The following is a 20,000-nucleotide window of genomic DNA, read 5'->3' as shown; positions in this document are numbered from 1 at the left end:
GTAAAAAAAGAGAAAATGAATGTGAGTGTGAGAACGGAGAGGAAAGCAAGAACGAGGTGGAGGAGGTGTACGAGGATGAAGACGAGGCGGAGGAGGTGTACGAGGAGGAGGCGGAGGAGAAGGAGGTGATCGGAGCAAGCAGGAAGGAGATCAGAGAAGACGAGAACAGTGACGGAGAAATGGAGCAGAGCGGAGAGAGCGGAGGAGAACGGGCGTCAGAGTGCGAGCTGGAGACGCCGGAGCTGGCTGGAGAGGGAGGACAGCAGAAGCAGCGAAAAACGAGCGAGAGAGGGAAAAAAGGAGACGGAAGGGACGTGGCAGAAGACCCGGGGGTAAGCATGAGCACAGAGGGGAGGGAGATGCCTGAGAGTGGTGTTGGACAGGCGGGAGGGAGAAAAATCACGCTAAATAATACGGGTAAAAGCACCAGTCCCAATGAAACGGACAGCGAAATGGATGTGAGTGAACTGGCGAGTGCGCAAAAAAGACTAAGTCTTGGACAACGAAAAAAGTTGGTGAAAAAATTGAAATGTAAGGACAAATAATGACTGACAATAACCCCTGTAAATCCGTTTTTTTTGTTTTTATTTTTATGATAATGGCCTTTAATTTATTTTCGATAAACGTGAATGGACTAAGGAACAAAGAAAAAAGACATGCGATTCTTTCCTTGCAGAATGACGTTTTGTGCCTGCAGGAGACCAGGTGGGATGATTCCCTGGTGGAAGACATAAAAAAAGACTTTGTGGGCCATATTTTCTGCTCCAATGGCACGTCGAGGGCGAGAGGAGTGGCGGTTTTAGTCAAAACGGGTCGGGTAACAGGGGTAAATTTGGTTTATGGAGACAAAGAAGGAAGAATAATAGTAATAGACTGTGTGTATGAAACGAAAAATATAAGAATCATAAATATATATGCACCGAATGGAGAAAAAGAAAGGAAAACATTCTTCATTGCAATAAGCAAATGGTGGGAAAGGAATTGTATAATAATCGGTGACTTTAATGTGGCGATGACACCCACCGATGTGTCAAAAAATAATGTGTTTAAGGGGGATGTGAGCAGGGGGACACTTAAAGATATAATGATAACGAAACAATGCATTGATATTTGGAGATTGCTACATCCATGGGGGAGGGTGTTCTCCAGGAGACAAATTGTACTGAATAGATTAAAACAATCTAGAATAGATTATGCTTTGGTGACATGCGAGGTAGTGAGGTGGATTAAAGAAGTTGAATATAAAACTAATATGTGGAGCGATCACGCTGGAATAGAAATCACGTTTAGAAAAGAAACGAATGTACGTAAAGGAGGGATATGGTGCTTTAATGCAAGCTTGCTGGATGATGGAATGTTTGTGAAAAGTATGGAAAGATTGTTGAATGATGTGGGATATGAGTGGAATGAGAGTGAAGATATGAATGTGTGGTGGGATAGTGTAAAAGTCAGAATTAAAAAAAAGTGTATCAATTATAGTAAAGAGAAAAAGTGGAGAGAAAATAGAAAGGAAGAGAATTTGAGAAAACAACTAAGTGAGGAAATAGCATCGCTTGACAGTGTAGATAATGTAGATGTCGAAAAATACATACATTTAAAAGAACAGTTGGGAGTGATTGAACTTAAAAAGAGTAGGGGTGCAGCCATTAGGAGTAAAATACAATATATGTATGAGGGGGAGAGGAGTACAGCCTTTTTTTTAGGTCTGGAAAAACAAAAACAAAAAAGAACAGAAATAAACGAATTATTAAATGAAGCAGGTAAAAGTGTGACAGATAAAAAGGGAATTTTAGAAATAGTAAAGGGCTATTATGAAAGCCTGTTTTCGAGACAGGAGTGTGATAGCGTGAGTGTGAACAGAGCTTTGGGTGCCTTAAAGAAAAAACTAAGCGAGGACGATAAAATGTGGTGTGATTGTGAGTTTACAGAGGGAGAAATCAGAAGTGCTTTAGAGGGGTTAAACAAAAACAAAAGTCCTGGGAGCGATGGCCTAACTGCGGAATTCTACCAAGCTTTCAAAGAGCAGCTGGTGCCCTTGGTGAACAAATTGAGTAAATATATGGAAAAAGTGAAACATATACCAAAAAGTTTAGGGGAAGGGGTGGTTACTATTTTTTACAAAAACAAGGGGGACAATAAAAATCTGGACAACTACAGACCAATCAGCCTACTCAACACAGACTACAAAATCATAGCGAAAACAATAGCCAATAGAATCAGGGAGGTAATAGGAACAATCATAGAACAAACACAATCATACAGTATACCAAACAGAGACATAGCAGACTCAATCATTTCAATAAAACAGACGGTCAGGGATATGGAAGGGGAGGGGGGAATATGGCTAGGGATTGATTTAAATAAAGCTTTTGACAGAGTAGATCACGGGTTCATGGGGAAGGTGTTAGAGAAGTTTGGATTCGGGGAGAGAATGAGAGAATGGATAAATATGTTGTATACAGGAGCGGAAAGCAAGATAAAATGTAACGGGGAACTAACTGATTCTTTTAAAATATCAAGGTCAGTGAGACAAGGATGTCCGATGTCAGCGCTGTTGTACAGCTTGGTAGCAGAGCCGCTGGCAGCACTGATATCGGAAGACGTAAACATAAAAGGTATAGGTAAGGAAAACGTAAAAATAATACAGTATGCAGATGACGCGAATATAATGGTAAAAGGAGAGGAGGATATAGAATTGATATTAAAAAATGTACAAACTTATGAAAGAGCATCTGGGGCAAAAGTAAATGAAAATAAGTCAGAAATTATGTTACTAGGTAAGGAATCCAATCTAGTTAATAAGTGGGGATTTAAAACGGTGTGTGAGAGAAGAAAAGTGTTGGGAGTGAATATGGGGAAAAATGAGAATGAATGTGATGATGTAACATGGAAAGAGGTGGTGGGTAAAATTAAAAAAACATTGAATTTGTGGAAAGCGAGGGGTCTATTGTTGAGAGGAAGGGTAGCCGTAACAAATGCTCTCGTGTTGTCCAAAGTGAATCATGCGCTGAGTACTTGTACGCTTCCGGACTGGGCCTTTAAGGAGATTTCAAAGACCATTAGGGACTTTATTTGGAAAAACAAAGCAGCGAGTATAGCTCACAAAACAATAATAGGGGCTAAAGATCAGGGGGGGCTAGCTTTGATTGATTTACTTACAAAAAAAGTAGCACTAAGAGTCAAATTGATAGGCAAATTTATGGACCAGAACCGGAACGTAGTTTGGAAAAACCACTTCAAACAATATCTGTGCAGTTTTGGACTCTACAACGAGGACAACCTGTACCAGATCAATAACCCGGATTCATTTAAACACTTGCCACGGTTTTTCCAGGAAGTACTCAGTGCGTGGTATCAGGTTTCATCCTGGACTGTACCAGAGTGCGGAACGAGAGGGTCAGTGCTACGACTGCCCTTCCTCTCGAGCCCGTATTTTAAAAATGGGGAGAGGGTAATTAAGTGTGAAGCTATGTCGAAAGCGGGATATATTAGAATAAGGGATTTACTGAACTGTGGGGGGGATTTTGATTTACAAATGGTGGTGAGGGGTTTAAAAAATAAAGGGTGTGTGTGCAGAAAGGATGTGATTGAGAGAGTGTTTGCAAATGTAAAATTGTCTTTGTCGAGCGAATGGGAAAAATTAATCAAAGAGAAGGAGGGAGTGATGCAGGACGATGTGGGGGGGATCTCCCTGTGCCTAGGGGAGAAGAAACACAACATTACAGATGTCACTACAAAAATTTGGTATAGGTGCGCAATCACACATAGAATACAGAAACCCACATCCGAAGTAAAATGGACAGACACATACCCGGACATAACAAGCAACATGATATGGAAGAACATTAACATTCCGCATACACCACATGCAATATTTGACCTAGATTTCAAACTGAGGCACAGGAGGATCTTCACCTGCATCGTCCTGCATCAGATCCATAAGGAGAGGTATGAAAGAAAGTGTTGTGTATGTGAAAGTACGGATGAGGATTTAATACATTTGTTTGTTACGTGTGGGGAATTGGTTTATTTTTGGGGAAAAATAAGAGAAATGTTGGGGAAATGCAGTAAGAATGAGTGTTGGAATGAAAGGGGGTGGGAATTGTCGGTGTTGTTGGGGGTGGGAACAAAACAAAAAAATCACAATGTAATGAATATAATTTTGGCTTTTGCAAGAAAAGCGGTTTTTAACAGAAGGAATTATGCACTGTATGAAAGTAAGAAAATGAATGTGTGGAGAATGTTTGTGAATGAATGGAAAGCACATCTTAAATTGTTGTACATAGCGAATGAGAGTGAGTTTGTGAGAATGTTTGTGGAAGGTGCGAATGTGTGTAGAGTAAATGAGGAGGGAATTATGTGGGATGTCTAAATTATTTTGTTTTTGTTTTTTTGGTACGAGGGCTTCTTTTTTGGTCATGGGGAAAATGGGTGATTTGATTTGGTGGTTTTTTTTTTCTCAGTGGTTTTTTGAGAATACTGTGGGGTTTTTGTATGTTTTTGTGGTTTGTTTTCAGAGGTTTTTTGAGAATACTGTGGGGTTTTTGTATGTTTTTGTGGTTTGTTTTCAGAGGGGTGTTTGCTTTGGGGGAGGGACTCAGAAGAGTTGTCATGAGTTGGGGGTATCAGGGGTGGTTTGAGTTTTTTTTCCTGATGCTATGTTTTTATTGTTTTTAGGGTGCCGTTTGCGTCAGAGGGGAGGTTTAATTTAGAGGGTGTATGTATTGTAATAGCATTTGTTGTAAATGATGTGAAAGAATTATAAATGTTTTTGTAATTTTGATAATAAAAGATGAAAAAAAAAAAACACGCCCGATCTCGTCCGATCTCGGAAGCTATGCAGGGTCGGGCCTCGTTAGTACTTGGATGGGAGACCGCCTGTGGAATACCAAATGCTGTAAGCTGTTTCATTTTTTTGATCATATGTTTTTTTTTTTATCATATAGAGACATATTCACATGTCCAAAAATTCAGCCAGAATCAAGGGCATGACATCTTTAAAAGGCCCCTTTCTGCACACAATAATGGCTTACGGCCAAACCACCCTGAATTCGTCCAATCTTGGAAGCTAAGCAGGGTCGGGCCTGGTTAGTACTTGGATGGGAGACCGCCTGGGAATACCAGACGCTGTAAGCTTTTTTCATTTTTTTGATCATATGTTTTTTTTTTATCATAGAGAGACATATTCACATGTCCAAAAATTCAGCCAGAATCAAGGGCATGACATCTTTAAAAGGCCCCTGTCTGCAGACAATAATGGCTTACAGCCATACCACCCTGAATACGCCCGATCTCGTTCAATCTCAGAAGCTAAGCAGGGTCGGGCCTGGTTAGTACTTGGATGGGAGACCGCCTGGGAATACCAGGTGCTGTAAGCTTTTTCATTTTTTTGATCATGTTTTTTTTTATCATATAGAGACATATTCACATGTCCAAAAATTCAGCCAGAATCAAGGGCATGACATCTTTAAAAGGCCCCTGTCTGCTCAAAATAATGGCTTACGGCCATACCACCCTGAACACGCCTGATCTCGTCCGATCTCGGAAGCTAAGCAGGGTCGGATCTGGTTAGTACTTGGATGGGAGACCGCCTGGGAATACCAGGTGCTGTAAGCTTTTTCATTTTTTTGATCATATGTTTTTTTTTGATCATATAGAGACATATTCACATGTCCAAAAATTCAGCCAGAATCAAGGGCATGATATCTTTAAAAGGCCCCTTTCTGCACACAATAATGCCTTACGTCCATACCACCCTGAACTCGTCCGATCTCAGAAGCAAAGCAGGGTCGGGCCTGGTTAGTAGTTGGATGGGAGACCGCCTGGGAATACCAGGTGCTGTAAGCTTTTTCATTTTTTTGATCATATGTTTTTTTTTTATCATATAGAGACATATTCACATGTCCAAAAATTCAGCCAGAATCAAGGGCATGACATCTTTAAAAGGCCCCTTTCTGCACACAATAACAGCTTACGGCCATACCACCCTTAACACGCCCGATCTCGTCCGATCTCATCCGATCTCGGAAACTAAGTAGGGTCGTGCCTGGTTAGTACTTGGATGGGAGACCGCCTGGGAATACCAGACGCTGTAAGCTTTTTCATTTTTTTGATCATATGTTTTTTTTTTATCATATAGAGACATATTCACATGTCCAAAAATTTAGCCAGAATCAAGGGCATGACATCTTTAAAAGGCCCCTTTCTGCACACAATAATGGCTTACGGCCATACCACCCTGAACACGCCCGATCTCGTCCGATCTCGGAAGCTATGCAGGGTCGGGCCTGGTTAGTACTTAGATGGGAGACCGCCTGGGAATACCAGGTGCTGTAAGCTTTTTCATTTTTTTGATCATATGTTTTTTTTTATCATATAGAGACATATTCACATGTCCAAAAATTCAGCCAGAATCAAGGGCATGACATCTTTAAAAGGCCCCTTTCTGCATACAATAATGGCTTACGGCCGTACCACCCTGAACACGCCCAATCTCGTCCGATCTCAGAAGCTAAGCAGGGTCGGGCCTGGTTAGTACTTGGATGGGAGACCGCCTGGGAATACCAGGTGCTGTAAGCTTTTTCATTTTGTTTGATCATATGTTTTTTTTTATCATATAGAGACATATTCACATGTCCAAAAATTCAGCCAGAATCAAGGGCATGACATCTTTAAAAGGCCCCTTTCTGCACACAATAATGGCTTACGGCCATACCACCCTTAACACGCCCGATCTCGTCCGATCTCGGAAGCTAAGCAGGGTCGGGCCTGGTTAGTACTTGGATGGGAGACCGCCTGGGAATACCAGGTGCTGTAAGCTTTTTAATTTTTTTTGATCATATGTTTTTTTTATCATATAGAGACATATTCACATGTCCAAAAATTCAGCCAGAATCAATGGCATGACATCTTTAAAAGGCCCCTTTCTGCATACAATAATGGCTTACGGCCATACCACCCTGAACACGCCCCTTTTGCTGTCAGAGTTTGTGTGGTGCTGAAGGAGAGCTGACGTGTCAGTACTGAGCAGGACAGCTGGACTAATTTGTTTGTTTTTTGGATGCGCTTTGGATTTATTTAAATACCTCAGATTGTGAGTGAATGTCCCCCAGCAGTCACTGACTGTTAGGGGGATCGTTTTTCTTTTCACCTTTTTTTCCTGTTTTTTTTCCCACAATTTTGTGAAGAATTTTTGTTTTTTGTGAATGTTTGCTCGTATGTCGCGAGCAAACTCACACGGACGGATCACAAAGATGACAGGACCACGGACTGGAGAGATGGAAAAAGGAAAAGAGAACGGACAACAACGTGAACAAACAAACATGGCACTGAAACAAAGGAATGGATTAAACGACAACGAGAAGAACGACGGACAAAAAGGACGGATGAAAACGGCAAATGAAACAGGGAACGGAATGGATGACGGAGAGAGAGGAAGAGAGAGGAGCGGCGGGCTGATTGCTCCGCATGCAGAGAATGGGAGAGGTGGCGAGAGAGCAGAAAAAGAGGAAGCAAAAGTGTCTTTTGAGAGAAAACTAACACTAAACATTGAAATGGTGGGAGACAAAGTTCCTCTAAATTACGTCATGAGCAACATAAAAATGATCTGTGGGGGCCTGCTGGCGTGCAGAACCCTGGGACCTGAAAAACTGGAGGTGACGGTGAGCAACATTAAAGGAAAGGAAAGGCTGCTGGATGGATTTAAGATCGGAGAGACCAGAGTCGTGGCGAGAGAACTAAATAATGATGAGCTGGTGGTGTCTTTTTTAAACCTGCCAGCGTATATCACAGATGAAGAAATAGTTTGGAAGCTGACGGGATGGGGAGTGAAACCGACATCACCAATAAAACGCAGAATGTGGCCGGGAACAATGATAGCTGACGGAACGAGGTTTGTCCGGGTCAGATTTAATGACCAGGTATAGTCACTCCCTTACACCACAAAGTTTAACACTGTGATGGGGAACGAATACTTTAGAGTAATACATGATAGACAACAAAAAGTGTGCAGGATGTGCATCCAGCCGGGACACATCCTGAGAGAGTGTCCAGAATTTATGTGCCACAACTGTGGGGTGCAGGGACACTTTGCGCGAGAGTGCAGCGCAAACAGCACAAAATGCATAAACTGTAAAAAAAGAGAAAATGAATGTGAGTGTGAGAACGGAGAGGAGAGCAAGAACGAGGTGGAGGAGGTGTACAAGGATGAAGACGAGGCGGAGGAGGTGTACGAGGAGGAGGCGGAGGAGAAGGAGGTGATCGGAGCAAGCAGGAAGGAGATCAGAGAAGACGAGAACAGTGACGGAGAAATGGAGCAGAGCAGAGAGAGCGGAGGAGAACGGGCGTCAGAGTGCGAGCTGGAGACGCCGGAGCTGGCTGGAGAGGGAGGACAGCAGAAGCAGCGAAAAACGAGCGAGAGAGGGAAAAAAGGAGACGGAAGGGACGTGGCAGAAGACCCGGGGGTAAGCATGAGCACAGAGGGGAGGGAGATGCCTGAGAGTGGTGTTGGACAGGCGGGAGGGAGAAAAATCACGCTAAATAATACGGGTAAAAGCACCAGTCCCAATGAAACGGACAGCGAAATGGATGTGGGTGAACTGGCGAGTGCGCAAAAAAGACTAAGTCTTGGACAACGAAAAAAGTTGGTGAAAAAATTGAAATGTAAGGACAAATAATGACTGACAATAACCCCTGTAAATCCGTTTTTTTTGTTTTTATTTTTATGATAATGGCCTTTAATTTATTTTCGATTAACGTGAATGGACTAAGGAACAAAGAAAAAAGACATTCGATTCTTTCCTTGCAGAATGACGTTTTGTGCCTGCAGGAGACCAGGTGGGATGATTCCCTGGTGGAAGACATAAAAAAAGACTTTGTGGGCCATATTTTCTGCTCCAATGGCACGTCGAGGGCGAGAGGAGTGGCGGTTTTAGTCAAAACGGGTCGGGTAACAGGGGTAAATTTGGTTTATGGAGACAAAGAAGGAAGAATAATAGTAATAGACTGTGTGTATGAAACGAAAAATATAAGAATCATAAATATATATGCACCGAATGGAGAAAAAGAAAGGAAAACGTTCTTCATTGCAATAAGCAAATGGTGGGAAAGGAATTGTATAATAATCGGTGACTTTAATGTGGCGATGACACCCACCGATGTGTCAAAAAATAATGTGTTTAAGGGGGATGTGAGCAGGGGGACACTTAAAGATATAATGATAACGAAACAATGCATTGATATTTGGAGATTGCTACATCCATGGGAGAGGGTGTTCTCCAGGAGACAAATTGTACTAAATAGATTAAAACAATCTAGAATAGATTATGCTTTGGTGACATGCGAGGTAGTGAGGTGGATTAAAGAAGTTGAATATAAAACTAATATGTGGAGCGATCACGCTGGAATAGAAATCACGTTTAGAAAAGAAACGAATGTACGTAAAGGAGGGATATGGTGCTTTAATGCAAGCTTGCTGGATGATGGAATGTTTGTGAAAAGTATGGAAAGATTGTTGAATGATGTGGGATATGAGTGGAATGAGAGTGAAGATATGAATGTGTGGTGGGATAGTGTAAAAGTCAGAATTAAAAAAAAGTGTATCAATTATAGTAAAGAGAAAAAGTGGAGAGAAAATAGAAAGGAAGAGAATTTGAGAAAACAACTAAGTGAGGAAATAACATCGCTTGACAGTGTAGATAATGTAGGTGTCGAAAAATACATACATTTAAAAGAACAGTTGGGAGTGATTGAACTTAAAAAGAGTAGGGGTGCAGCCATCAGGAGTAAAATACAATATATGTATGAGGGGGAGAGGAGTACAGCCTTTTTTTTAGGTCTGGAAAAACAAAAACAAAAAAGAACAGAAATAAACAAATTATTAAATGAAGCAGGTAAAAGTGTGACAGATAAAAAGGGAATTTTAGAAATAGTAAAGGGCTATTATGAAAGCCTGTTTTCGAGACAGGAGTGTGATAGCGTGAGTGTGAACAGAGCTTTGGGTGCCTTAAAGAAAAAACTAAGCGAGGACGATAAAATGTGGTGTGATTGTGAGTTTACAGAGGGAGAAATCAGAAGTGCTTTAGAGGGGTTAAACAAAAACAAAAGTCCTGGGAGCGATGGCCTAACTGCGGAATTCTACCAAGCTTTCAAAGAGCAGCTGGTGCCCTTGGTGAACAAATTGAGTAAATATATGGAAAAAGTGAAACATATACCAAAAAGTTTAGGGGAAGGGGTGGTTACTATTTTTTACAAAAACAAGGGGGACAATAAAAATCTGGACAACTACAGACCAATCAGCCTACTCAACACAGACTACAAAATCATAGCGAAAACAATAGCCAATAGAATCAGGGAGGTAATAGGAACAATCATAGAACAAACACAATCATACAGTATACCAAACAGAGACATAGCAGACTCAATCATTTCAATAAAACAGACGGTCAGGGATATGGAAGGGGAGGGGGGAATATGGCTAGGGATTGATTTAAATAAAGCTTTTGACAGAGTAGATCACGGGTTCATGGGGAAGGTGTTAGAGAAGTTTGGATTCGGGGAGAGAATGAGAGAATGGATAAATATGTTGTATACAGGAGCGGAAAGCAAGATAAAATGTAACGGGGAACTAACTGATTCTTTTAAAATATCAAGGTCAGTGAGACAAGGATGTCCGATGTCAGCGCTGTTGTACAGCTTGGTAGCAGAGCCGCTGGCAGCACTGATATCGGAAGACGTAAACATAAAAGGTATAGGTAAGGAAAACGTAAAAATAATACAGTATGCAGATGACGTGAATATAATGGTAAAAGGAGAGGAGGATATAGAATTGATATTAAAACATGTACAAACTTATGAAAGAGCATCTGGGGCAAAAGTAAATGAAAATAAGTCAGAAATTATGTTACTAGGTAAGGAATCCAATCTAGTTAATAAGTGGGGATTTAAAACGGTGTGTGAGAGAAGAAAAGTGTTGGGAGTGAATATGGGGAAAAATGAGAATGAATGTGATGATGTAACATGGAAAGAGGTGGTGGGTAAAATTAAAAAAAACATTGAATTTGTGGAAAGCGAGGGGTCTATTGTTGAGAGGAAGGGTAGCCGTAACAAATGCTCTCGTGTTGTCCAAAGTGAATCATGCGCTGAGTACTTGTACGCTTCCGGACTGGGCCTTTAAGGAGATTTCAAAGACCATTAGGGACTTTATTTGGAAAAACAAAGCAGCGAGTATAGCTCACAAAACAATAATAGGGGCTAAAGATCAGGGGGGGCTAGCTTTGATTGATTTACTTACAAAAAAAGTAGCACTAAGAGTCAAATTGATAGGCAAATTTATGGACCAGGACCGGAACGTAGTTTGGAAAAATCACTTCAAACAATATCTGTGCAGTTTTGGACTCTACAACGAGGACAACCTGTACCAGATCAATAACCCAGATTCATTTAAACACTTGCCACGGTTTTTCCAGGAAGTACTCAGTGCGTGGTATCAGGTTTCATCCTGGACTGTACCAGAGTGCGGAACGAGAGGGTCAGTGCTACGACTGCCCTTCCTCTCGAGCCCGTATTTTAAAAATGGGGAGAGGGTAATTAAGTGTGAAGCTATGTCGAAAGCGGGATATATTAGAATAAGGGATTTACTGAACTGTGGGGGGGATTTTGATTTACAAATGGTGGTGAGGGGTTTAAAAAATAAAGGGTGTGTGTGCAGAAAGGATGTGATTGAGGGAGTGTTTGCAAATGTAAAATTGTCTTTGTCGAGCGAATGGGAAAAATTAATCAAAGAGAAGGAGGGAGTGATGCGGGACGATGTGGGGGGGATCTCCCTGTGCCTAGGGGAGAAGAAACACAACATTATAGATGTCACTACAAAAATTTGGTATAGATGCGCAATCACACATAGAATACAGAAACCCACATCCGAAGTAAAATGGACAGACACATACCCGGACATAACAAGCAACATGATATGGAAGAACATTAACATTCCGCATACACCACATGCAATATTTGACCTAGATTTCAAACTGAGGCACAGGAGGATCTTCACCTGCATCGTCCTGCATCAGATCCATAAGGAGAGGTATGAACGTGTGGGGAATTGGTTTATTTTTGGGGAAAAATAAGAGAAATGTTGGGGAAATGCAGTAAGAATGAGTGTTGGAATGAAAGGGGGTGGGAATTGTCGGTGTTGTTGGGGGTGGGAACAAAACAAAAAAATCACAATGTAATGAATATAATTTTAGCTTTTGCAAGAAAAGCGGTTTTTAACAGGAGGAAATATGCACTGTATGAAAGTAAGGAAATGAATGTGTGGAGAATGTTTGTGAATGAATGGCAAGCACATCTTAAATTGCTGTACATAGCGAATGAGAGTGAGTTTGTGAGAATGTTTGTGGAAGGTGCGAATGTGTGTAGAGTAAACGAGGAGGGAATTATGTGGGATGTCTAAATTATTTTGTTTTTGTTTTTTTTGGTACGAGGGCTTCTTTTTTGGTCATGGGGAAAATGGGTGATTTGATTTGGGTTTTTTTTTTTCTCAGTGGTTTTTTGAGAATACTGTGGGGTTTTTGTATGTTTTTGTGGTTTGTTTTCAGAGGGATGTTTGCTTTGGGGGAGGGACTCAGAAGAGTTGTCATGAGTTGGGGGTATCAGGGGTGGTTTGAGTTTTTTTTCTGATGCTATGTTTTTATTGTTTTTAGGGTGCCGTTTGCGTCAGAGGGGAGGTTTAATTTAGAGGGTGTATGTATTTTAATAGCATTTGTTGTAAATGATGTGAAAGAATTATAAATGTTTTTGTAATTTTGATAATAAAAGATAAAAAAATTAAAAAAAACACGCCCGATCTCGTCCGATCTCGGAAGCTATGCAGGGTCGGACCTGGTTAGTACTTGGATGGGTGACCGCCTGTGGAATACCAGATGCTGTTTCATTTTTTTGATCATATGTTTTTTTTTATCATATAGAGACATATTCACATGTCCAAAAATTCAGCCAGAATCAAGGGCATGACATCTTTAAAAGGCCCCTGTCTGCACACAATAATGGCTTACGGCCATACCACCCTGAACACGCCCGATCTTGTCCAATCTTGGAAGCTAAGCAGGGTCGTGCCTGGTTAGTATTTGGATGTGAGACCACCTGGGAATACCAGGTGCTGTAAGCTTTTTCATTTTTTTGATCATATGTTTTTTTTTTTATCATATGGAGACATATTCACATGTACAAAAATTCAGCCAGAATCAAGGGCATGACATCTTTAAACGGCCCCTTTCTGCACACAATAATGGCTTACGGCCATACCACCCTGAACAAGCCCGATCTCGTCCGATCTTGGAAACTAAGCAGGGTCGGGCCTGGTTATTACTTGGATGGGAGACCACCTGGGAATACCATGTGCTGTAAGCTTTTTCATTTTTTTGATCATATGTTTTTTTTTTTTTATCATATAGAGACATATTCACATGTCCAAAAATTCAGGCAGAATCAAGGGCATGACATGTTTAAAAGGCCCCTGTCTGCACACAATAATGGCTTACGGCCATACCACCCTGAACACGCCCGATCTTGTCTGATCTCAGAAACTAAGCAGGGTCGGGCCTGGTTAGTACTTGGATGGGAGACCGCCTGGGAATACCAGGTGCTGTAAGCTTTTTCATTTTTTTGATCATATGTTTTTTTTTTATCATAGAGAGACATATTCACATGTCCAAAAATTCAGCCAGAATCAAGGGCATGACATGTTTAAATGGCCCCTGTCTGCACACAATAATGGCTTACGGCCATACCACCCTGAACTCGTCCGATATTGGAAGCTAAGCAGAGTCGGGCCTGGTTATTACTTGGATGGGAGACCGCCTGGGAATACCAGGTGCTGTAAGCTTTTTCATTTTTTTTGATCATATGTTTTTTTTTTATCATATAGAGACATATTCACATGTCCAAAAATTCAGCCAGAATCAAGGGCATGAAATCTTTAAAAGGCCCCTTTCTGCACACAATAATGGCTTACGGCCATACAACCCTGAACTCGTCCGATCTCAGAAGGTAAGCATGGTGGGGCCTGGTTAGGACTTGGATGGGAGACCGCCTGGGAATACCAGGTGCTGCAAGCTTTTTCATTTTTTTGATCATATGTTTTTTTTTTATCATATGGAGACATATTCACATGTCCAAAAATTCAGCCAGAATCAAGGGAATGACATCTTTAAAAGGCCCCTTTCAGCACACAATAATGGCTTAAGGCCATACCACCCTGAATTCGTCCGATCTCGGAAGCTAAGCAGTGTCGGGTCTGGTTAGTACTTGGATGGGAGACCGCCTGGGAATACCAGGTGCTGTAAGCTTTTTCATTTTTTTGATCATATGTTTTTTTTTTTATCATATGGAGACATATTCACATGTCCAAAAATTCAGCCAGAATATAGGGCATGACATCTTTAAAAGGCCCCTTTCTGAACACAATAATGGCTTACGGCCATAACACCCTGAACACGCCGATCTCGTCTGATCTCGGAAGCTAAGCAGGGTCGGGCCTGGTTACTACTTGGATGTGAGACCACCTGGGAATACAGGTGCTGTAAGCTTTTTCATTTTTTTGATCATATGTTTTTTTTGATCATATAGAGACATATTCACATGTCCAAAAATTCAGCCAGAATCAAGGGCATGACATCTTTAAAAGGCCCCTTTCTGCACACAATAATGGCTTAAGGCCATACCACCCTGAACTTGTACGATCTCGGAAGCTAAGCAGTGTCGGGTCTGGTTAGTACTTGGGTGGGAGACAGCCTGGGAATACCAGGTGCTGTAAGCTTTTTCATTTTTTTGATCATATGTTTTTTTTTTTATCATATGGAGACATATTCACATGTACAAAAATTCAGCCAGAATCAAGGGCATGACATCTTTAAACGGCCCCTTTCTGCACACAATAATGGCTTACGGCCATACCACCCTGAACAAGCCCGATCTCGTCCGATCTTGGAAACTAAGCAGGGTCGGGCCTGGTTATTACTTGGATGGGAGACCACCTGGGAATACCATGTGCTGTAAGCTTTTTCATTTTTTTGATCATATGTTTTTTTTTTTTATCATATAGAGACATATTCACATGTCCAAAAATTCAGGCAGAATCAAGGGCATGACATGTTTAAAAGGCCCCTGTCTGCACACAATAATGGCTTACGGCCATACCACCCTGAACACGCCCGATCTTGTCTGATCTCAGAAACTAAGCAGGGTCGGGCCTGGTTAGTACTTGGATGGGAGACCGCCTGGGAATACCAGGTGCTGTAAGCTTTTTCATTTTTTTGATCATATGTTTTTTTTTTATCATAGAGAGACATATTCACATGTCCAAAAATTCAGCCAGAATCAAGGGCATGACATGTTTAAATGGCCCCTGTCTGCACACAATAATGGCTTACGGCCATACCACCCTGAACTCGTCCGATATTGGAAGCTAAGCAGAGTCGGGCCTGGTTATTACTTGGATGGGAGACCGCCTGGGAATACCAGGTGCTGTAAGCTTTTTCATTTTTTTTGATCATATGTTTTTTTTTTATCATATAGAGACATATTCACATGTCCAAAAATTCAGCCAGAATCAAGGGCATGACATCTTTAAAAGGCCCCTTTCTGCACACAATAATGGCTTACAGCCATACAACCCTGAACTCGTCCGATCTCGGAAGGTAAGCATGGTGGGGCCTGGTTAGGACTTGGATGGGAGACCGCCTGGGAATACCAGGTGCTGCAAGCTTTTTCATGTTTTTGATCATATGTTTTTTTTTTATCATATGGAGACATATTCACATGTCCAAAAATTCAGCCAGAATCAAGGGAATGACATCTTTAAAAGGCCCCTTTCTGCACACAATAATGGCTTAAGGCCATACCACCCTGAACTTGTCCGATCTCGGAAGCTAAGCAGTGTCGGGTCTGGTTAGTACTTGGATGGGAGACCGCCTGGGAATACCAGGTGCTGTAAGCTTTTTCATTTTTTTGATCATCTGTTTTTTTTTTTATCATATGGAGACATAATCACATGTACAAAAATTCAGGCAGAATCAAGGGCATGACATGTTTAAAAGGCCCCTGTCTGCACACAATAATGGCTTACGGCCATACCACCCTGAACACGCCCGATCTTGTCTGATCTCAGAAACTAAGCAGGGTCGGGCCTGGTTAGTACTTGGATGGGAGACCGCCTGGGAATACCATGTGCTGTAAGCTTTTTCATTTTTTTGATCATATGTTTTTTTTTTTTTATCATATAGAGACATATTCACATGTCCAAAAATTCAGGCAGAATCAAGGGCATGACATGTTTAAAAGGCCCCTGTCTGCACACAATAATGGCTTACGGCCATACCACCCTGAACACGCCCGATCTTGTCCGATCTCAGAAACTAAGCAGGGTCGGGCCTGGTTAGTACTTGGATGGGAGACCGCCTGGGAATACCAGGTGCTGTAAGCTTTTTCATTTTTTTGATCATATGTTTTTTTTTTATCATAGAGAGACATATTCACATGTCCAAAAATTCAGGCAGAATCAAGGGCATGACATGTTTAAATGGCCCCTGTCTGCACACAATAATGGCTTACGGCCATACCACCCTGAACTCGTCCGATATTGGAAGCTAAGCAGAGTCGGGCCTGGTTATTACTTGGATGGGAGACCGCCTGGGAATACCAGGTGCTGTAAGCTTTTTCATTTTTTTTGATCATATGTTTTTTTTTTATCATATAGAGACATATTCACATGTCCAAAAATTCAGGCAGAATCAAGGGCATGACATGTTTAAAAGGCCCCTGTCTGCACACAATAATGGCTTACGGCCATACCACCCTGAACACGCCCGATCTCGTCTGATCTCGGAAGCTAAGCAGGGTCGGGCCTGGTTAGTACTTGGATGGGAGACCGCCTGGGAATACCAGGTGCTGTAAGTTTTTTCATTTTTTTGATCATATGTTTTTTTTTTTATCATATAGAGACATATTCACATGTCCAAAAATTCAGCCAGAATCAAGGGCATGACATCTTTAAAAGGCCCCTTTCTGCATACAATAATGGCTTACGGCCATACCACCCTGAACACGCCCGATCTCGTCTGATCTCGGAAGCTAAGCAGGGTCGGGCCTGGTTAGTACTTGGATGGGAGACCGCCTGGGAATACCAGGTGCTGTAAGCTTTTTCATTTTTTTTGATCATATGTTTTTTTTATCATATAGAGACATATTCAAATGTCCAAAAATTCAGCCAGAATCAAGGGCATGACATCTTTAAAAGGCCCCTGTCTGCACACAATAATGGCTTACGGCCATACCACCCTGAACACGCCCGATCTTGTCTGATCTCAGAAACTAAGCAGGGTCGGGCCTGGTTAGTACTTGGATGGGAGACCGCCTGGGAATACCATGTGCTGTAAGCTTTTTCATTTTTTTGATCATATGTTTTTTTTTTTTATCATATAGAGACATATTCACATGTCCAAAAATTCAGGCAGAATCAAGGGCATGACATGTTTAAAAGGCCCCTGTCTGCACACAATAATGGCTTACGGCCATACCACCCTGAACACGCCCGATCTTGTCTGATCTCAGAAACTAAGCAGGGTCGGGCTTGGTTAGTACTTGGATGGGAGACCGCCTGGGAATACCAGGTGCTGTAAGCTTTTTCATTTTTTTGATCATATGTTTTTTTTTTATCATAGAGAGACATATTCACATGTCCAAAAATTCAGGCAGAATCAAGGGCATGACATGTTTAAATGGCCCCTGTCTGCACACAATAATGGCTTACGGCCATACCACCCTGAACTCGTCCGATATTGGAAGCTAAGCAGAGTCGGGCCTGGTTATTACTTGGATGGGAGACCGCCTGGGAATACCAGGTGCTGTAAGCTTTTTCATTTTTTTTGATCATATGTTTTTTTTTTATCATATAGAGACATATTCACATGTCCAAAAATTCAGGCAGAATCAAGGGCATGACATGTTTAAAAGGCCCCTGTCTGCACACAATAATGGCTTACGGCCATACCACCCTGAACACGCCCGATCTCGTCTGATCTCGGAAGCTAAGCAGGGTCGGGCCTGGTTAGTACTTGGATGGGAGACCGCCTGGGAATACCAGGTGCTGTAAGTTTTTTCATTTTTTTGATCATATGTTTTTTTTTTGATCATATAGAGACATATTCACATGTCCAAAAATTCAGCCAGAATCAAGGGCATGACATCTTTAAAAGGCCCCTTTCTGCATACAATAATGGCTTACGGCCATACCACCCTGAACACGCCCGATCTCGGAAGCTAAGCAAGGTCAGGCCTGGTTAGTACTTGGATGGGAGACCGCCTAGGAATACCAGGTGCTGTAAGCTTTTTCATTTTTTTGATCATGTGTTTTTTTTTTATCATAGAGAGACATATTCACATGTCCAACAATTCAGCCAGAATCAAGGGAATGACATCTTTAAGGCCCATTTCTGCACACAATAATGGCTTACGGACATACCACCCTGAACTCGTCCGATCTCGGAAGCTAAGCAGGGTCGGGCCTGGTTAGTACTTAGATGGGAGACCACCTGGGAATACCAGGTGCTGTAAGCTTTTTCATTTTTTTGATCATATGTTTTTTTTTATCATATAGAGACATATTCACATGTCCAAAAATTCAGCCAGAATCAAGGGCATGACATCTTTAAAAGGCCCCTTTCTGCACACAATAATGGCTTACGGCCATACAACCCTGAACTCGTCCGATCTCAGAAGGTAAGCAGGGTCGGGCCTGGTTAGTACTTGGATGGGAGACAGCCTGGGAATACCAGGTGCTGTAAGCTTCTTCATTTTTTTGATCATATGTTTTTTTTTTTATCATATAGAGACATATTCACATGTCCAAAAATTCAGCCAGAATCAAGGGCATGACATCTTTAAAAGGCCCCTGTCTGCACACAATAATGACTTATGGCCATACCACCCTGAACACGCCCGATCTCGTCTGATCTCGGAAGCTAAGCAGGGTCGGGCCTGGTTAATACTTGGATGGGAGACCGCCTGGGAATACTAGGTGCTATAAGCTTTTTCATTTTTTTGATCATATGTTTTTTTTTTATCATATAGAGACATATTCACATGTCCAAAAATTTAGCCAGAATCAAGGGCATGATATCTTTAAAAGGCCCCTTTCTGCACACAATAATGGCTTACGGCCATACCACCCTGAACACGCCCGATCTCGTCCGATCTCGGAAGCTATGCAGGGTCGGGCCTGGTTAGTACTTGGATGGGAGACCGCCTGGGAATACCAGGTGCTGTAAGTTTTTTCATTTTTTTTGATCATATGTTTTTTTTTTATCATATAGAGACTTATTCACATGTCCAAAAATTCAGCCAGAATCAAGGGCATGACATCTTTAAAAGGCCCCTTTCTGCATACAATAATGGCTTACGGCCATACCACCCTTAACACGCCCGATCTCGTCCCATCTCGGAAGCTAAGCAGGGTCGGGCCTGGTTAGTACTTGGATGGGAGACCGCCTGGGAATACCAGATGCTGTAAGCTTTTTTATTTTTTTGATCATATGTTTTTTTTTATCATATAGAGACATATTCACATGTCCAAAAATTCAGCCAGAATCAAGGGCATGACATCTTTAAAAGGCCCCTTTCTGCACACAATAATGGCTTACGGCCATACCACCCTGAACACGCCCGATCTCGTCCGATCTCGGAAGCCAAGCAGGGTAGGGCCTGGTTAGTACTTGGATGGGAGACCACCTGGGAATACCAGGTGCTGTAAGTTTTTTCATTTTGTTTGATCATATGTTTTTTTTTTATCATATAGAGACATATTCACATGTCCAAAAATTCAGCCAGAATCAAGGGCATGACATCTTTAAAAGGCCCCTTTCTGCACACAATAATGGCTTACGGCCATACCACCCTGAACACGCCCGATCTCGTCCGATCTCGGAAGCTAAGCAGGGTCGGGCCTGGTT

General features: G+C 41.8%; 21 non-coding genes and 15 pseudogenes across 21 annotated transcripts in view; all 36 read left to right on the top strand.

Annotated features, from left to right (window-relative positions):
• Positions 1 to 5,027: 5,027 nt before the first annotated feature.
• On the top strand, positions 5,028 to 5,136 carry LOC132976142 (5S ribosomal RNA; annotated as a pseudogene).
• A 123-nt stretch (positions 5,137 to 5,259) lies between these two features.
• LOC132976472 (5S ribosomal RNA) lies at positions 5,260 to 5,378 on the top strand. The gene has a single exon (XR_009673611.1). It is a non-coding gene; the product is annotated as a 5S ribosomal RNA (ribosomal RNA).
• A 119-nt stretch (positions 5,379 to 5,497) lies between these two features.
• Positions 5,498 to 5,616, top strand: LOC132976409 (5S ribosomal RNA). The gene has a single exon (XR_009673551.1). It is a non-coding gene; the product is annotated as a 5S ribosomal RNA (ribosomal RNA).
• A 122-nt stretch (positions 5,617 to 5,738) lies between these two features.
• Positions 5,739 to 5,847, top strand: LOC132976210 (5S ribosomal RNA; annotated as a pseudogene).
• Positions 5,848 to 5,969: 122 nt separating this feature from the next.
• On the top strand, positions 5,970 to 6,098 carry LOC132976105 (5S ribosomal RNA; annotated as a pseudogene).
• A 122-nt stretch (positions 6,099 to 6,220) lies between these two features.
• On the top strand, positions 6,221 to 6,339 carry LOC132976350 (5S ribosomal RNA). The gene has a single exon (XR_009673496.1). It is a non-coding gene; the product is annotated as a 5S ribosomal RNA (ribosomal RNA).
• A 121-nt stretch (positions 6,340 to 6,460) lies between these two features.
• LOC132976503 (5S ribosomal RNA) lies at positions 6,461 to 6,579 on the top strand. Its single transcript, XR_009673641.1, has one exon. It is a non-coding gene; the product is annotated as a 5S ribosomal RNA (ribosomal RNA).
• A 122-nt stretch (positions 6,580 to 6,701) lies between these two features.
• Positions 6,702 to 6,820, top strand: LOC132976650 (5S ribosomal RNA). Its single transcript, XR_009673734.1, has one exon. It is a non-coding gene; the product is annotated as a 5S ribosomal RNA (ribosomal RNA).
• A 6,223-nt stretch (positions 6,821 to 13,043) lies between these two features.
• Positions 13,044 to 13,162, top strand: LOC132976698 (5S ribosomal RNA; annotated as a pseudogene).
• Positions 13,163 to 13,285: 123 nt separating this feature from the next.
• LOC132976565 (5S ribosomal RNA) lies at positions 13,286 to 13,404 on the top strand. The gene has a single exon (XR_009673699.1). It is a non-coding gene; the product is annotated as a 5S ribosomal RNA (ribosomal RNA).
• Positions 13,405 to 13,529: 125 nt separating this feature from the next.
• Positions 13,530 to 13,648, top strand: LOC132976523 (5S ribosomal RNA). The gene has a single exon (XR_009673661.1). It is a non-coding gene; the product is annotated as a 5S ribosomal RNA (ribosomal RNA).
• Positions 13,649 to 13,770: 122 nt separating this feature from the next.
• LOC132976174 (5S ribosomal RNA) lies at positions 13,771 to 13,879 on the top strand (annotated as a pseudogene).
• Positions 13,880 to 14,233: 354 nt separating this feature from the next.
• On the top strand, positions 14,234 to 14,342 carry LOC132976152 (5S ribosomal RNA; annotated as a pseudogene).
• Positions 14,343 to 14,465: 123 nt separating this feature from the next.
• LOC132976715 (5S ribosomal RNA) lies at positions 14,466 to 14,582 on the top strand (annotated as a pseudogene).
• A 353-nt stretch (positions 14,583 to 14,935) lies between these two features.
• LOC132976564 (5S ribosomal RNA) lies at positions 14,936 to 15,054 on the top strand. Its single transcript, XR_009673698.1, has one exon. It is a non-coding gene; the product is annotated as a 5S ribosomal RNA (ribosomal RNA).
• Positions 15,055 to 15,178: 124 nt separating this feature from the next.
• LOC132976522 (5S ribosomal RNA) lies at positions 15,179 to 15,297 on the top strand. The gene has a single exon (XR_009673660.1). It is a non-coding gene; the product is annotated as a 5S ribosomal RNA (ribosomal RNA).
• Positions 15,298 to 15,419: 122 nt separating this feature from the next.
• LOC132976173 (5S ribosomal RNA) lies at positions 15,420 to 15,528 on the top strand (annotated as a pseudogene).
• A 123-nt stretch (positions 15,529 to 15,651) lies between these two features.
• LOC132976220 (5S ribosomal RNA) lies at positions 15,652 to 15,760 on the top strand (annotated as a pseudogene).
• Positions 15,761 to 15,882: 122 nt separating this feature from the next.
• LOC132976177 (5S ribosomal RNA) lies at positions 15,883 to 15,991 on the top strand (annotated as a pseudogene).
• A 123-nt stretch (positions 15,992 to 16,114) lies between these two features.
• LOC132976578 (5S ribosomal RNA) lies at positions 16,115 to 16,233 on the top strand. The gene has a single exon (XR_009673710.1). It is a non-coding gene; the product is annotated as a 5S ribosomal RNA (ribosomal RNA).
• Positions 16,234 to 16,358: 125 nt separating this feature from the next.
• LOC132976507 (5S ribosomal RNA) lies at positions 16,359 to 16,477 on the top strand. The gene has a single exon (XR_009673645.1). It is a non-coding gene; the product is annotated as a 5S ribosomal RNA (ribosomal RNA).
• A 122-nt stretch (positions 16,478 to 16,599) lies between these two features.
• Positions 16,600 to 16,708, top strand: LOC132976172 (5S ribosomal RNA; annotated as a pseudogene).
• A 123-nt stretch (positions 16,709 to 16,831) lies between these two features.
• On the top strand, positions 16,832 to 16,950 carry LOC132976232 (5S ribosomal RNA). Its single transcript, XR_009673385.1, has one exon. It is a non-coding gene; the product is annotated as a 5S ribosomal RNA (ribosomal RNA).
• A 123-nt stretch (positions 16,951 to 17,073) lies between these two features.
• Positions 17,074 to 17,192, top strand: LOC132976345 (5S ribosomal RNA). Its single transcript, XR_009673492.1, has one exon. It is a non-coding gene; the product is annotated as a 5S ribosomal RNA (ribosomal RNA).
• Positions 17,193 to 17,313: 121 nt separating this feature from the next.
• Positions 17,314 to 17,432, top strand: LOC132976577 (5S ribosomal RNA). The gene has a single exon (XR_009673709.1). It is a non-coding gene; the product is annotated as a 5S ribosomal RNA (ribosomal RNA).
• A 124-nt stretch (positions 17,433 to 17,556) lies between these two features.
• Positions 17,557 to 17,675, top strand: LOC132976539 (5S ribosomal RNA). Its single transcript, XR_009673675.1, has one exon. It is a non-coding gene; the product is annotated as a 5S ribosomal RNA (ribosomal RNA).
• Positions 17,676 to 17,797: 122 nt separating this feature from the next.
• LOC132976171 (5S ribosomal RNA) lies at positions 17,798 to 17,906 on the top strand (annotated as a pseudogene).
• Positions 17,907 to 18,029: 123 nt separating this feature from the next.
• LOC132976231 (5S ribosomal RNA) lies at positions 18,030 to 18,148 on the top strand. Its single transcript, XR_009673384.1, has one exon. It is a non-coding gene; the product is annotated as a 5S ribosomal RNA (ribosomal RNA).
• A 123-nt stretch (positions 18,149 to 18,271) lies between these two features.
• LOC132976706 (5S ribosomal RNA) lies at positions 18,272 to 18,380 on the top strand (annotated as a pseudogene).
• Positions 18,381 to 18,500: 120 nt separating this feature from the next.
• LOC132976702 (5S ribosomal RNA) lies at positions 18,501 to 18,609 on the top strand (annotated as a pseudogene).
• A 121-nt stretch (positions 18,610 to 18,730) lies between these two features.
• Positions 18,731 to 18,839, top strand: LOC132976178 (5S ribosomal RNA; annotated as a pseudogene).
• A 123-nt stretch (positions 18,840 to 18,962) lies between these two features.
• Positions 18,963 to 19,081, top strand: LOC132976500 (5S ribosomal RNA). The gene has a single exon (XR_009673638.1). It is a non-coding gene; the product is annotated as a 5S ribosomal RNA (ribosomal RNA).
• A 122-nt stretch (positions 19,082 to 19,203) lies between these two features.
• LOC132976375 (5S ribosomal RNA) lies at positions 19,204 to 19,322 on the top strand. Its single transcript, XR_009673519.1, has one exon. It is a non-coding gene; the product is annotated as a 5S ribosomal RNA (ribosomal RNA).
• A 123-nt stretch (positions 19,323 to 19,445) lies between these two features.
• On the top strand, positions 19,446 to 19,564 carry LOC132976530 (5S ribosomal RNA). The gene has a single exon (XR_009673668.1). It is a non-coding gene; the product is annotated as a 5S ribosomal RNA (ribosomal RNA).
• Positions 19,565 to 19,685: 121 nt separating this feature from the next.
• On the top strand, positions 19,686 to 19,804 carry LOC132976255 (5S ribosomal RNA). Its single transcript, XR_009673406.1, has one exon. It is a non-coding gene; the product is annotated as a 5S ribosomal RNA (ribosomal RNA).
• Positions 19,805 to 19,927: 123 nt separating this feature from the next.
• The window catches only part of LOC132976301 (5S ribosomal RNA), a 119-nt gene continuing 46 nt past the window's right edge, over positions 19,928 to 20,000 (top strand). Inside the window, exon 1 of the ribosomal RNA XR_009673448.1 lies at positions 19,928 to 20,000. This exon is cut by the window's right edge and continues 46 nt beyond it. This is a non-coding gene — a ribosomal RNA (5S ribosomal RNA).

Source organism: Labrus mixtus, chromosome 6, assembly GCF_963584025.1.
Source record: "Labrus mixtus chromosome 6, fLabMix1.1, whole genome shotgun sequence".
Classification (NCBI taxonomy): domain Eukaryota; kingdom Metazoa; phylum Chordata; class Actinopteri; order Labriformes; family Labridae; genus Labrus; species Labrus mixtus.
Note: the sequence above shows the minus strand (reverse complement) of the source record. Positions and strands in the feature narration are given on the sequence as shown.